General features: G+C 43.1%; 1 protein-coding gene across 1 annotated transcript in view; it reads right to left on the reverse strand.

The window, feature by feature from the left end:
* Positions 1 to 14,952, reverse strand: part of RBMS3 (RNA binding motif single stranded interacting protein 3) — a 1,499,266-nt gene extending 1,484,314 nt beyond the window's left edge. The window contains exon 1 of the mRNA XM_059077389.2: positions 14,928 to 14,952. The gene's annotated coding sequence lies outside the window, so the exon portion shown is untranslated. The remainder of the gene's footprint in view (positions 1 to 14,927) is intronic.

Raw genomic sequence — 14,952 nt, forward strand, 5'->3', positions numbered from 1 at the left:
GCACCTCCTGCTGCTGGGCTGGGGTCACAGCGGGGACCACGGACTTGGTGGTGAGCCTGGGCCCCCTGATGGTCAGTGACCTGAGGTCCAAGAGCGGGAATGTGGAGAAGGGGAAACGGGGCCAGCCAGTGCCCATGGGCACTGCTGAGTCTCTCTCACCACTGCTGCCTCCCTGATGGCTTTTACCGTGCAGTAAAAATTCAGTCAGAACCCTTTCATCAAACAGCTAAAAATTCAACCAAAAGACAGATATTCATACATTGATATAAGTAAACATTCATTCAATATTATTCATGAACAGAAAAACATGTTCCCTATTATGAACAATTAAAACAGGAAAAGGTTACATGAGTTATACTGTAGCCATAAAATTATGTTGTTTTTAAAACTATTTAATGATATGGGGGAAAGATTATCACATATAATTAAGCAGAAGAGCTTGTGTGAGAGGGGTGTGTGTGTGTGTGTATGCCAATGATACAACTTTTATAAAATTACTTTCATACACATGCAGAAAAATGGCTAGAAGGAAATATACCACAACCCAAGTGGGGGGTTATGGGTGATTTTTATTCTTTCTATATTTCTCTCCAAGTGATTATATAGTAATAATTCTAGATTGTCTAGTATGATTCATACACTCATTTACATAGGCTTTTTTGTTTGTTTGCTGATGTGTGTGCATGTGTTCTGCCTTATTAAAGAAGATATCTACAATTTAAATTCCTGCCAAAATATCCCTTTTAAAAATTTATTTATTTATTTATTACTGATATATAGGTGCTGCACAACACCATACAAGTTACAGGTACACAACACAGGAATCCACAGTTCCCAAAGGTGACACTCCATCCACAGCCATTGCAAAGTATCGGTTCTATTCCCCATGATGCAGGACACATCCCTGCAGCCCATTCGATACCTAAGAGTTTGTACCTCCCAGTCCTCACCCCCATTTGCCCCTTCTCCATTCCCTTGCCCCATTGGTAACCACTAGTCTGTTCTCTATATCTGTGAGTTTGCTTCTTTTTTGTTAAAAAAAATCCTCTTTTTAAAAAATATTATGCCAACGCACTTATTAAAGACGGGAGGGGACATATTTATTTTATTTTTTTAACATCTTTATTGGAGTATAATTGCTTTACAATGTTGTGTTAGTTTCTGCTGTATAACAAAGTGAATCAGTTTTATGTATACATATATCCCCATATCCCCTCCCTCTTGCGTCAAGGGGACATTTTTAATCTCAGTGAGATAGAGGAACTGTTAGGAGACCACAGCTGGTCCCCTGGTCTCACCTTGGACAGTCCCCTCCGGAGTGAATGGTTAGCCATGCTGCTCAGAGCCACAGACTTGGGTTGGAAGCCCTGCCCTCCGTCCTCCCCTGCCCTCCCCCTCATACACAGGGATGAGGGGACCACACTCTGGATCCTTACCAACTGAAGACCCTCACCTGCTCTCGGGGTCACATCTCCAGGGAGGAAAGGATGGTGCGATACTTCTGGCCACTCCCTCTCACACTTGCTCTCTCCTGATGTCCCCAAATTCCACCTTGTTTACCAGAAAACAATTCTGGCTGATTTTCTCAGTCTGACGCCCTCTATGCTCGTGGCTATGATAAAGCAGAGAGACGTGGAACAGACATACATCCTGGAAGGATGCCCCTTGTTGTACAAACTGGGAGATGCTGTCTGTGGACCCTGACATGTGGAGGGTGCCCAGGAGTAGGGAGGAGAGAACAGGGACTCACCACGTGATCAAGCAGAGAAGCTTCTCAGCATCAGTCAGGCCCTGGCCTCCACCCCCCCCCTCACCCCGCTTCCAATGATGCAAACGTGCCAGGTACTTGTGGGGAGGCATATGGAATCGGGATGGGCTTAGACCAGCCTCCCCTGTAGGAGTGTGATTCCTGTACATCTTGTTGATCTGGGAATACAATATGTTATATGTTTTACTTCTATGCCAATGAGACCCTCATCCAATTTCAGAGCCTCTGCAAGACGCCCACTCAGTCTCTCAGGGAGTGACTTGGAATAACACACACTTGGCACAAGTGGTTAAATCATTTACATCCTCTTACCAGCAGGTTCCAGTCATGGCAACCTGATCAATCTCCTGGCCATCTACATAAATCCCCCAAATGACCCGGATAATCCGATTAGCTGCAGTGCAGCCCAGTCCCAATTTACAACAGACCATCTGGTGACAGGGTCTCCTCCAAGAGCAGCCCAGAAGGTCCATCTGCTCTGATGCTCCTTACATCCTGGTGAAGGAGGCAAAGGTGAGGCCGACCACACACCAGTAAGCCACCCTCCTGACTTTGCATGAATCAAGACATCCTGAAATGCTCTGTAATTTAGCTGCTCATGTCCTGTGGAGCCTGCTTTGCATTCTCGGTGAACACATCATAATATTCAGAATGCAAATTAAACTTTATGGGTGCCATAACCTAGGCCATTTATTGCAGTAGATTCTGTAATTGCCTGATGCTGCTAATACTGCCAAGACTACTTTGGCATTTTTAAAAATACTTCTGCAGCTAGAGCTGCCATGTTGATTAAGCAATCCTGGTGTTTCTTTGCACAACTTCTTAGGCTAATGTATTACTTAAGGTCCTTTTGCTACAAGCAACCAGAGTCAGTCACAGAGAGAGAGTGACAGTAAAACTGAAGATAACACATATTAGTATATTCAAGTTCAAGTGTATTTCTCAAGTACTTGAGAACTAAGTAGAGGTAACATTCTAAGGGAAAATAGGGTTGCACCAAAACACAAGGAGAGTCAGAAAAAAATAGGTCAGTTTAAGACCAATCGGTGACTACAAGTTATACTAGACGGGAAAGTTGTTTCTTTGAATAATTTGAACCACAAAAGCATCTCCAGTTTGTCCCAACTTTGAAGAAAAGCACGCAGCATTAGGATTATGGTCAGGGGAGAAAAGTCAGGGCTACTATTGACTTATGTGATACCTGTGTGTGAATTAGAGAAAGTCCCCATTCCTCTGGGCAGATCAAATCAGCCCTAGTCCGGGACAGACAGCCAGTGGAGCAGGCAGCAGAGTCTCGGGAGACATAGATCTGTGTTCAGGAGCCAGAAAGCCTCCCCAAAGGTGGCTGCTAGCGCCAGCCCCCACCCCCAGATCATACACTGTGAGTGATTCCTCCTTCAACCTATACCTCCTTGTACTGCCTATTAGTAAACATCTCACTTGGTTCCAAATACACGGTCGGCATCAAGAAAAGTAAATGATGATGAGACCAAAATCTGTCGTCATCTCTGCTGCCCGCTGACCCATTCCTGGAATTTCTATTAACCAATTTTTCCCCTCTGCATAGATATTTACCACCCATTTATCATGGCAAACTGTGATCACTGGACACTTATATCCTCTTATAAAAGGTGGCTTCTGGGGACAAGCTGGGACCTGGTCCTTCTACCCAGAAAGGCAGTTGCTCTGTGCCCTCCGGGCTTGAGCCCCATCCCAGGGGCTCTGCACCCCTTCACAGGTTCATCAGAAAGCCTTATCACAACCTTTAAAAATGCATCCCACACAGTGGTCTTGAGGATTACATGTTCTGAGCTTAGACACGTAGCATAGTGCCAGGTACATACTAAGAGGTTAATAAATGTTAGCTATTATTACTCATGTAAAGGAAAGTGGAGTGTCTAAGCAAATACACATTGAGCTTGGTTTTTAAACTCTGAGTAATTAAGGCCCTCAAATTACTTGCATCAATCACAAACTGTCTTTTGCTTGAAAAATGGCTTAGATAAAGCTTTCTCAATTTCCCACCATGAACCTCCTATGCTTTTCACTCTGAAATAAACAGAAGGTGTGGCAGAGGAGCAGATGTTAGCTGCACAGCCCACGTCTCCATGGTCCCCACCGTCTCAGTCCATTCTGGTGTGCGGATGGATACCATCTCCAGGAGTGGCCCTCAACCAATGACCAGTGGCAACTGGTATAGAAATCCCCCAGACTCCTCACCCCTGGTGGGGGTCAGGAGCTCCCAGAGCTCCCAGCAAAACTGAGCTCCAGGTGCCCATGGTGGAGACCTGCCAACAACACGCTGTCAGTGCACCCTTCCACGAGCACCAGAATGTGTTGTCTGGAATCACAGTCCAAATAAACCACTTGAGCCCTAATCTTGTCTGATTCTGGGGAAAACCCCAACTCAGACAGTCAGCAACATAAATACACGAGCTAAAAATATTGGGCTTTAAACATATTTGTCTCCAAATTTAAAAACTACTAAGACACACACCAATCGAATTCAAGAAACTCCAACTTATTCTACTTTATGTAGAATTTGTTTGGGGCTTTAGATATTTAATGGTTTCAGGAGAACTTTATTTCTTTTTAAAATCTTTGGCTCACAAATGCTATCACACAGTGAACATTCTATTCTTTACTTCAATCTCATTTGAGACTGGAAGAGTGACTTTGACCTTGTTTAGAGACACCTCGCACCCTTGGGCTCCAAGCTTTCTCTCCTGCACCCCAAGCTCCATTTAGTGCCAACAAAACATGACTTTATATTTCAAATAAAAATATCTTTGAAAAGCCTCATTAAAGGGTTCATAAGATGTGTTGGGGTTTGAAATGAGTCTAAGGTGTATAAATGAATCAGGAACACACAGATTAAGTTTCCCTTGAAATAGAGTTTTCAAAAGAAAGGAATCCTTGGGAGAAAATAGGTATAAGGATTTACTGCTTTGTTTTGTTTGCTTGTTGTTTCATTTTGTTAAACATTTGAAAGACTGTTGAAATTTTTCTCTTCAATAAGAATACCCCTGAATTCTCTTAAAATTGCTGTTAAGAGATAATCATTTCTATGGGTAATAAATATTTAAAGTTCTTGTTACTTAGAGAACAAAATTCTAGAGGTTCTGTCAATCCCCCTAAAATTGTTTTAATGTCCTAAAATGAAACATCTTTAAGGACTGGGCAATCTAACATGAATAGACTTCAGCATATGTTTACATTTATGCCAAATTATAAAGTCATCAGCATTACAGCTCATGAAAAACAATTTGTAAGAAAGATTGAAATTCCTTTACATTTTGCAAATTCATTTGCTTGACTTCCATCAAAGCTAAAAAAAATTTTTGGTAAATTATTATCATAGCCAAATGTCTCCATGTTTTAAACACTTCATCGTAATTAAATATGCACCAAAGAAAGGTATTTTTAAAAAATATTTTTGCCTATGCATGACTAGGCTAACATGTAAAAATGTAAACGAGATTTAAAAAACTCATTGTTTTCATAACCTGTGCTATAGAGTAGATGCAGTTAGACCTGAGAAAAAATAATTATAAATGATACAGAGCATTTCCTCTTGGGTATTTCTAACATTTTGCCTCTTATAGTTTGAATGGTCTATTATTTTTAAGAAGAAAAACACAGACAATAATTACTTTTTCAATTTATATATATATATATATATATATATATATATATATTTTTTTTTTTTTTTTAAAGTACTCTTCTTCCTTTTCACAAACAAATCCTAGTCTAGTTGTCCTTTTTTCCCTTCTGGTTACAACTCAATGGTGACCTCTCCTGTCTCTTGCCCCTACACACCCCACACATACCACATACATCACACACACACACACACCCCCCACATACATACCACACACATATACCCCACATACATACCACATACACCACACACACACACCATACCCCCACATACATACCACATACATCACACACACACCACATACCATACCACACATACACACACACACACCAAACCACACACATAAACACACCACACACACACATACCACATATATCACACCCCCGCCAGGGATTCTTCTCTGTGTGTCTCTCTTTCTGGCTTCCTCTCTTTGATTCTTCCTCTCTTCCCTATGTAAACCTCTCAAAGAAACGTACTCTTCAGAATTAAAGCACAAATAAAATAATTAATTTGCCAAGATTATGTTGATAAAAGGGAGCAAATAATAAATTATGATAGCAAGTGATAAAAGCAAGCAAATCAATCAGTTTTACAAAGAGTGAACACCAGGTGCTGCCACAGAACAATACAGGAGCTCGATCATTTAACATGTTAAATGTGAGTTGCAGTTCTGCATTATGCCTCTCTGAGGGGCGTTAGCGTATTCAATAAGGACAAGCCTGTCTCTCCAAGATGAGATGCAAGAGTGAGATTCAGCTGGCTTTGAACCGCAGACATCACCATCACCCTGCGATCCAGACAGGACTCACTGACTAGAGATCCTTCCAGTCACTGTGTGTCTTCCAGCGAGAGGGAGAAGGGGTGAAATCCACGGCAGAGAATGACAGAACATTTCAGAAACAGAATTTTATTTGTTCTTCTGTTGGGAGAACTAATTACATGTCGATTTGCGACCTTATGTCTTGATAAAGATATATTGATTGAACAGATTATTTCTTGCTGGGTCAGAAACATTCAGACATATTTGTGTTACTACCTATATAATTTATTGGAGGGCACTGATGGCTTTAATGAAGTCAGAAAGTTTCGAGTAGCAGAAGTAATGTAAGGCAGACTGCAATCTATGAATTTTCTAATTTTTCATTCTGGCTAAAAATATTAACCTATTTTGACTCATTAGTCATGTTTATATGTTTACATAGTGATTTATTTACATAAGCAGGTCTGTGTAAAGTAGACCAATATCCAGCGCCCTGTACAAGTTCAGGAAACAAGGAAAGAGGGGTCCAAGCTCCCAAGAGAGAGATTTAAATGTGAAGTTGGACCCATGAGACACTCAAGCAACTGACTAGTGAAATCTTCAACAGTAACAGCAGCCTCAGCCACACTGGCCGTGCCCCACTTTCTACTTCGATGGCCTTTGAACTTGTGGTTCCCTCTGCCTGGGCTGGTGTTTCCCAGATGCACGCATGGCTCTTGGCCCAAATGTCTATGGAGAAAGCTTTCCTGACACCCTAAGTCAAATATACAAAACAGCATCCTTCATCTTCGTTTTATTTTTTTCTTAGCTTCCTATTTTCATTGGCCTGGTCCATAACTTTAGTTTTATTACTATATATTTTATCCTCTAGAATTTATTCCTTTTTGTTTACTGCTTTTCTTAGCTCCTAGAAGGGTGTCTGACGGGCATTAGATAAATATTTGTTGACTTGACTAGAAGGTAATTGTGAAGCATTAACATCATTTACCTTGACTAATATCTCAATACCATGCAAGTCACTGTGACAAATGAAAGACATGGTCCTTTGCTTCAACATGCTTATAATCTATTTGGTGAGACAAGCCTGTCACATATTATTTTAGCTATCTATTACTGTCTATTACTATCTATTACTGCTATCAAATTACCCCAAACATCAGTAGCTTAAAACAATAAATGTTTATTATAACACACAGTTTCTGTGGATCAGAATCTAGGAGTGGCTTGGCTGGGTGGTCCTGGCTCAGGGTGTCTCATGGGGTCACAGACAAGACATCGGCTGGAGCTGGTCATCTGAAGGTTGCCTGGGGCTGAAGGGCCACTTCCAAGTGAGCTCAGCCACATGCTGTCAAGTTACAGCTGGTTTTTGGTGGCAGGCTTCAGTTGCTCACCACATGGACCTCTCCAGAAGGCTGCTTGAGTGTCCTCATGACCTGCAGCAGGATTCTTCCAGGTGAGTGACCCAGAAGAAAGCCAAGTGAAAGCCTCAATGTCTCTTCTGAACTGCCTTGAAGGTCGCCCTCTACCATGTTTGTAACTCCCTTATGGTCATACAGGTGAGCCCTATCTGCAAAAGAGTGTGAATACCAGGAGGTGAGAATCACCTTGGAGACTGGCTATCACACACATGGAATAAATAACGAAGCATATGTGTCCATGTATATAATTAAGTGCTATACTGTGAAAACACTCTAGATTCAATCTGTTTTGAGAACTTGGACTTACATAGCTGGAAAGGCTTAGTTAGACGGCAAATTTAGACCTCATCTGCACAAAGGTTCCAGATATTTTCATAACATAAACCCCATTCATGTATGTATTCAGTAATATTTATTAAATAATTATTCATTAAATAAATATTTATACATAATATTTATTAAGCCACTGCTTGCTGTGCTAGGTCCAGGGTTATGAATAAAGCTCAGATCCTGGGAAGGGGGAAACTCACAGTCCAGGGTGTATAAGGTCCAAACTTTGGAGCCATAATGGTTTTGAGTGAATTTAAATATTTTGTGCAGTGGGGCAAGGACCATCATCCAAAGCCAGTTTTTCTCTGGACACTAAAAACAGAAATTACAAATACACAAAATACCTGTTACCGAAAGTGGGGTCTGGCTGCTCACTGCTCAAAAGCCCATAAAGAGGCAAAGTTGGTAGAAAGGAAAATTTGATTTATTTGAGATGCTGGCAACAAGGGTGGGGGGGCCAGACTCATGTCCAAAGGCCACTCCCCCCACGGACAATCAGTGGGCAAGAGCTTTTATAGGTGGAAGGAGGGGACTACATGCAGAAACAGCACAGTCAGCTCTGACAGTCATCTTGAAATTGGTCATCCACCAATGGTCTGACCACCATCATCTTGATTGTTTTAAGTACAGTTAATCTTCAGTTCCAGGGTTGGTTTGTTCCCATTTCTCTGAGGCCAGTTCTTGGAATTGTGTCAGCTTATGTCAGGCTATAGTCTGGTCATCATGCAGTTAATGTCTTCCACATGGTGGGGGTTTCAGTATCTATAAGACAGCTTGCAGGATATGGCTCAGAATATTATCTCTAGCCCATGAAGAGGAACTAAAGGTTCCTCTTTGCTTCATGACTAAACTATTATTATTTAGTCTTGTTGGACTGTTTTCCTTTGTTCCTGCAGTTTCTCACTTTTGTAATTAAACTAATTCTTTGGCTAAAGTGTTTCCACAGACAAAAGGCAGGCTGAGGACGTGGGGGGCAAGGACCATAGGGTCCTGCTCCGTTTCATATTCACATTATGTGAATGGAAAATAAAATTGTCATCATGCTCTCACTATAAGTGATTTCAATTTAATAGAAGAAAGGTGGATTGTGGAAATAATCAGTTAAGTAATCTAACATCAAAAAATTCACCAATCATGATTACAAAATGTGAAGGGAAGCCACATGTGAAAGGGAAGCCACATGACCATCTTAACAAAAGGAATCAGTAGAAACTGATCTTATTCTCTAAAGCACCTCTACTTCCCCTCCCATGCTGAAATGGCAATGCAACCGATTTTTATGGGTTTTTAATTTATCAGGCCACCAAAACATGTTCAAGACAAATGGCTCTCCACTAGTATTTGTCACGACAGTGATTGACCAAGAGGACATTTAGCATCTAAATTAAGTGTCCACTGATTCTTTTAACATTTTCTCTTCTCCCTATCCATTGCCTGATTTATTATTCTTATCTCACTTTCAGGCCCAAGTTTATGGCCTATGTTAATGTTAATTTTCCTCCCTCTCTAAGGAATTAGAGAAAAATTACCATCTCAGTCATTTGGTCAATGTTCTTTAATACAGAGATTAACCTAATGCACTGTTACAGGTAACATAAAATTCAAGCAGAAACCAAACCCCAAACAGTTATAGGATTGAAGGATCAAAAAAATAAAATAAATTTAAGAACATGAAAAGAAACAACAACAACCCCGGCATAGCAGAGAAATAGACCCTCTACACCTGTGGTGGAACCAAGGAAAGACGTAAGAGCCTGACGACTGTACAGACACACTGACTTACTAATTCCTCTTCTATGAAGGACAAAAATGTGAGTGGACCCAAAGATGGAATGATAAGGATGTTCATGGCAGAGTAATTTATATTTGTGAAAACAGAAACAAATTTAATGCTCATCAAGAGAGGATTTCATTGTGTGGATATAAATATCTAAGTACATAAAAAAGCAATGGAAACAATCGTGTGATCGATATTACATATGTGCTTTTAAGAGTACATATTTACTTGGAAATGAGGTTGGAAGGATTTTTACAATGTCAGCAATGATTTATCTGTAGTTGGTAGGATTGTAGGTGATTTGCATTTTCTTTTTCCTTTTTTTTTTTTTTTTGGCCATGCTGCTCAGCTTGCAGGATCTTAGTTTCCTGCCCAGGAGCCCTCAGCAGTGGAAGTGCAGAGCTTTAACCACTGGACAGCCAGAGAAATCCCGATTTGCATTTTATTTTTCTTTCTTTTTTTGTTTTTTTAAAGAAGATGTTGGGGGTAGGAGTTTATTAATTTATTTTATTTATTTTTGCTGTGTTGTGTCTTCATCTCTGTGCAAGGGCTTTCACCAGCTGTGGCAAGCGCGGGCCACTCTTCATCACGGTGCACGGGCCTCTCACTATCGCGGCCTCTCTTGTTGCGGAGCACAGGCTCCAGACGCACAGGCTCAGCAGCTGTGGCTCACAGGTCCAGTTGCTCCGCGGCTTGTGGGATCCTCCCAGACCAGGGCTCGAACCCATGTCTGCTGCACTAGACGGCAGACTCCCAACCACTGCGCCACCAGGGAAGCCCCAGGGAAGCCCCTGATTTGCATTTTCTTATTGAGATTTTCTCTTCTTGTTCCACAAGCACACTTAGTGGATGCATCACATCAAACGCTCATCCCTACTCTCAACAACTTTGGCTCTGGGGTAGGCTGCGTGACTTATTTGGCCAGCAGGATGTTAGTGGGCATGGTGCAGGCAGAGGCTTGGAAAGCACTGGCACGGTGGACTTACTCTTGCTTTTGCCCCTCTGCTGTCTCCACAAGGACATGCCCATTGGCAGATGAAAGGTGGGTGAGTGAGGGAGAGCTGAATTGCCCGTTTTCCCCCTGAGACTGCCTCAGCTCCCCAAGGGCAGGCCAGTCCCCAGATCCTGAGTAAGCCCAGAAGATCAGCAGAGTCCTGCTCAGGCAGACCTGCCAACCACTGGCCCAGGGCATGAGACCAGAGGAAGGTAGCCACACCCCCCAGCCTTGCAGGGTCCCTAACTCAATCACATGCTTTGTTGTCTGCTGCTGGCATTTCGTGTTTGCTGGCTGCCCTGCATTCATGTAGCCATAGGCAACCAGGAGAGCATGATAGGAGTTGGAAGAAAAATCAACAACCAGCTCAGGTTCAAACCAAAGTTGTAGTATAGAAGTTGCCAGAAGACATTTCTGAACAGGCTAGAGTGGAAGAAAGTTTAAAATCAATATAAAAATGGAACTGATGTTCTAACACGTGCAAGGCACTGTGCCACGGTCTGGGTGGGTCACCAAGTGCAAGGACACACCCTGCCCCCCTCCTGGAACACACACTGCAATCAGGGACCCTCCTGGCACAGACCCGGCTCTCAGACAGCCACCAATGACTGGATGCACGTGCCACCGTACTCAAGAGCCTTAAACTTGACGGTAGTTAAAAATGCATCAGCTCTTCCCCAACCTGATGCTGAGAGCATCGTGAAATCAAAAAGGCTGCTCCAACAACTGGATGAACTTAAAGTAACGAGGTCTCTAAGCTGACTCGAACAGAAGAAAATGATATTACGTTTTCAAGGACAAATGAACGTATCTACCTGTAACTTTTCTGACAGCCAGAGACCCACTGCCATCGAAAATTCCGCGGCTGGGGTGCATCATTCCCAGGCAGCCGAATAAGACATCGCAGAGACACCAAACCTTCCAGTCCGAGGCTGCCTGCTGGCAGCCCCAAGGCGCTCACTTCGGAAGCTGACAATCTGAGCTAACATCAGGGCATGGAGATGCTCAGACACGGGGCATAGGGATGTCCACCCACTGGTCCCTCCCTCCCCCCGGTGCCTGAAGATCACAGAATGGTATGACATCCCAAACTTGTCCAGCACCCAGCACTCTTATGTGTTCATCCTGGAGATGCTGGGAGTGTTGCCAAGCCCGGCTGCTCTGTGGAACGAAGTGCTGCCTTTGGTGTGACAGACAAATCTTTCCTTGAGCAGAGCCCAGCCTGCCTGGCCAGCCTTAACTCCCAAGATCCTTCCCCTCCACCCCCTGCACTCTGCTTACCCAGGTTAAGTATCTGCTGTTCCTGCTTTTCTCACCTCTGTGCTCGTTCAGCCTGTGACTCTCATCCCTTCCAGCCTCCCCCTCTTCTCTCTTCCAATTTGGGCTTTGATTCCTAGGACTCGCTCCCCAACTAGACTGTAAAAACGATCATTAAGGGACTTCCCTGATGGTGCAGTGGTTAAGAATCCACCTGCCAATGCAGGGGACATGGGTCCAGGAAGATCCCACATGCCATGGAGCAACTAAGCCTGTGCACCACAACTACTGAGCCTGCACTCTAGAGCCCACGAGCCACAACTACTGAAGCCCGTGTGCCACAACAACTGAGCTTGCGTGCCACAACTACTGAAACCCATGTGCCTAGAGCCCATGCTCTGCAATGAGAAGCCACCACAATGAGAAGCCTGTGCACCGCAACGAAGAGTAGCCCCTGCTCACCGCAACTAGAAAAAGCCTGTGCGCAGCAATGAAGACCCAACACAGCCAAAAAATATATATGAATGAATTTTTTAAAAATAATAAAAACGATCATCACATAATATGCAACAAGCCAGGCACTGTGTTAGGTGCTTTGCCTGTCTTTGCTCATTTTATCCTGTTCTACACCACCTATCCTAGTTTTCAGATAAGGAAAGTGAGGCATGAAGAGGCTGAAGCAACTCGCCCAGAGCACCAGTACCAGTGGGTCTGGAGGTCACGTGTTCACTATAATATTACCAGTGCCCATTGCACTGAATGAAGAAACGAATGAAACCTCTCCTTGAGGCTGTTCCTGCAGGCAGAATTAATCGCACTCTCCTTTGCTTTCAAATCTCCACCTTAACACATTCTACCTTATAAAACTGGAGCCCAGTTTCCAAATAATCCACACTGTCATGCATTGCTGTGCATTCACACCCTAGACCTCCTCTGCCGGGAAGAAGTCAGGCTTGCATAGATCAGGTGACCTCCAGCTCTGCCACTGCCTGACGGCAGCTCCTCCTGAGACAGGCCCAGGAGACCACAGGAGAGGCGGGCAGAAGGGCTGTGGGCAGCCCTCACCATAAAGAAGTACAGCTTTTCCCCCTCTGATGAAGGGGCTCCAAGAGCTTGCTGGTTCACTTAGAACCACCATCTAAGATGCAGGTCCCCTGCCAACCTCCCCTCCTATGCCTCCCACATCTTAGCTTCAACCACAGCAGTAGGTGAGGTTGTGGTGGTTATGCAGGAACAGGGGCAATGGGCTGCAGGCAGACAGCTCAGCAGGAAGCGGAGAGAGGAAACCGTGGTCTTAGGGAACACTTAGAGTCTGAGCCAATTGTGTGGTGGAAGCATTGAGTCCCCTAAGGCCAAGACCTAGTGGGGTTTAAACATCAGGTGTTGCTGTCATTGGCCTTCTCTGCAATTCAAGAGGAACCAAAAAAGGGATTTAGGAGGGGAGTCCTAGTTTTTGCTTAACCCCCTCCAAATGAATAGCTGAATGAATAGCTGTTGAATAGCTATTGACAGCCTAGGTCTAAAGCTGTCTGTTGACCTCAGAGTCTGTGAGGTATGGCATCTCACCTCTGGCAGGGGACACCTAAGAGGGAAGGAATTGTATGAAGGGATTTTGTAGCTATTTGGAAAGAGAACTCCCTTCTGCTTTGAGACATTCCATTTTCAAATGTACTTTCTGCTTGGAGGACCCCCTATATTTTTCCATTGCTCCATCACTAGATAGAAAATTCCAGAAGAGAGGGGTACAGCCACACACATTTCTCTCCTGCCAGCTCCTTTCCCTCTTCAAATTGCAAGAGGGTTATTTTATAAAATTTAAATGTACGCAATTTAATTGCCTGTCATAATAAGCAAGTGTCACTGCTAAAACAGACTAATTCTCATCAAATATTTTGGTCAGCTTCCTGGCTTTCAAAAGGTCTTTGAAGCCAGGGTCCAAATTCCACCTTGCTGGTTGAGGGTGTGCTTAAACACACATGGGCTCCCCATGAAAGGCATTCGCACATTTACTGGAATGTATCCAAAGAGACAAAGAATCCTGACACTGCCCATCAGTATTAAGACCCTCCCCCCCCACTCTCTTTAACTGAAAGTCTGTGAGAAAGGAAGGTGATTTAAACCCGCAGCTAAAGTGCAACAGTGAGATGTCCCTTAGAAGACAGACGTTGCTGTTCACATACCCATTAGAGAGAAAATGGTGATGCTGCTAGCAATGATTTCCAAAGGTTAATTTGAAAAAGAGAAAAAAGGAAATCTGATATTGACGACTATAGCAGATGGAGTAATACAAAACTAAGACAAGTGATCATGTCAGATGCATAGTTACATTTAATCTCAGTAACTATAACTGCTATGTCCTTAAACACATACTTGGTTTCCTTCTAAAAGAAGATAAAGTTGATGTACAAAGCACTTTCACATAAAATTTCTCATTGTTTCCTCACAATGCTTTGCTTTAGAAAGTTCCACCCCCATTTTACATAAGAGGAAACCAGATGAGCATTCTACCACCCAGCTAGTAACCAGGTTATTAAACAATATAGACAGTAATTAAGGGCATGGGATCTGGAACCAGACAGAAATATACTCAAATTCTGGCCCTTCCTGGTCATATGACTGGTCATATGACTTAGACAAGTTAATAGTCAAAATCTGGACCCAAACTTAGATTTTGCAACTCACAATCCTATGACAATACCAAAGTGCTAAGGAAGACACAGGCAACACGAGGGGGAGTGAAAAACACACCTACTTTTCTTTGTCGAATGAGACGTTCCACCATCATGGGCACATCTCCACTCTATGTGATGACTGTAGTGTCTAAAACTACTTACAAGGAACAAGTGACTTACTCTTACAAAACCTTAGTGATACATTGGTGGTGTTGGTATACTATTTATTTGTAATATCTATACATATGCTACCCCCTTGAGAAAGCAATAAAGTTTCCAATAAAACTCACCACTGTGGGCAGTGCAGGGGTGGGC

The sequence above is a fragment of the Kogia breviceps genome, chromosome 10 (assembly GCF_026419965.1).
Source record: "Kogia breviceps isolate mKogBre1 chromosome 10, mKogBre1 haplotype 1, whole genome shotgun sequence".
Taxonomy (NCBI): domain Eukaryota; kingdom Metazoa; phylum Chordata; class Mammalia; order Artiodactyla; family Physeteridae; genus Kogia; species Kogia breviceps.